Below are 1,559 nucleotides of genomic sequence, written 5' to 3' on the forward strand. Positions count from 1 at the left end.
TCCGTGAAGCTGCGCGACGCCGCCGCCAAGATCCTGCCGTACGAGAGCGGGAGGCCGAAGCGTGTCGTCTGGCTGCGCGACGACGCCGCCAAGATCCCAGCGTTCGCGAACGAGAGGCCCAAGCGTCACGGCAACGGCGCGAGGACCCTGCCCTACGCGAAGCGGCACGGCTGCGGCGCGAAGAGGATCTCCAAAACGTCAGAGAACGGGAAGCGGCGAGAAAGCGTGCGTATCGGCAGGTAGACCCCGATGCAGTGAGAGCTCGTGAGGCGTCTGCAAAACGCATCAGGCGAGCTCAGCCCCAAGGTGCCGACGCGCGGTTTAAGCGAGACTTTCTAGACGTTACGTTCGGACACAGATGTAGTCTGCGAACTTTCACTGAAGAGTCACGGTTTTACCGATGATTTCCCCTCAGGAGCTTCGCCCACTCATCATTCACCCCGTGGATATGCTGTGAATTTTTTTAGTCAAAAAGAAGGCGGTCAGAAAATGCCTGCTGGGTGTGATCCGAACCCACGACGTCCAGACTACCGGTCTGCTGCGATAACCAGTACGCTAACGGCGGGGCTATTTCCCCACCACTTTCTCGGGTATTTATGTTAAGGTATGTTTTTTTCCTGCACTTGGGGGTGGTAGCCAGCGCCACTCGGACTACTCGGGGTGAACGGGAACTTTTGTTTAACTCACGCGCCGTGACTCGAGTGTCGACGTGTCGAGAGTGGTCGACCAGGGTTAAACCCTCTTAAGCTACCGTTGGCACCAAGACTGCCAGAACAGAGGCCCTCGCAAAGCATGTAGCGAATCAGAAAATGGGAAATGAGGGCTCCGTGAAATAAAAACAACAAACCAAAAACATACCTAACGTAAATACCCGAGAAAGTGGTGGGGAAACAGCCCCGCCGGTAGCGTAGTGGTTATCTCACCAGACCGGTATTCTGTAGGTCGTTTATTCGTAACCCACCCGGCGGGCATTTTTTCACTACGTTCTTTGTGACTCCAAAAATTCATCTGTTTTTAATATCCACCACAACCTCCCCTTTGCTTTCCGAGGTTTTCTGACCTGCCAACCCTTATTTTCTGTCTTATTTATATATATATATATATAGGGTTTAGAAATAAGGGGCTCGTTAAGAAATACAGAAAGCTATGCCGGCAGTCTACAACGCCAAAGAATGCATAGGGGAATGGTTGGACTATTTGTTACCGTTAGTGACGTTACATTATTATTATTATTATTATGTTAATTACGTGACAAAGAAAGAAAGAAAAACACGCGCCCAGAGTGGGGACCGAACCCACGCCTTTCGATTAGATCTCGAATGCCTTACCAACTCGGCTATCTGGGCGACTGTGTTCTCCTTCGCTTTCTGGGTTACTTATATTTACTACAACTGTATCTGACGCTTGAGGGTGGTAGCCAGCGCCACTCAGAGAACACGGGGAGAAGGGGACCTTCTTTTCAACCCCCGGGGCGTGACGCGAACGTCTACAGCCTGTCATAAGCGGGCAACTGGTGGGAAACCCTCTTATGCTACCTTGGCATCAAGGCTGCCAGAACC

At 51.8% G+C, this 1,559-nt stretch overlaps 1 non-coding gene across 1 annotated transcript; it reads right to left on the reverse strand.

The window, feature by feature from the left end:
- Positions 1-1,274: 1,274 nt before the first annotated feature.
- On the reverse strand, positions 1,275-1,346 carry Trnar-ucu (transfer RNA arginine (anticodon UCU)). The gene has a single exon. It is a non-coding gene; the product is annotated as a tRNA-Arg (tRNA).
- Positions 1,347-1,559: the final 213 nt, after the last annotated feature.

Source organism: Haemaphysalis longicornis, unplaced genomic scaffold, assembly GCF_048455015.1.
Source record: "Haemaphysalis longicornis isolate Haplotype H1 unplaced genomic scaffold, Haemaphysalis longicornis Haplotype H1 scaffold_3, whole genome shotgun sequence".
In the NCBI taxonomy this organism is placed as follows: Eukaryota; Metazoa; Arthropoda; class Arachnida; order Ixodida; family Ixodidae; genus Haemaphysalis; species Haemaphysalis longicornis.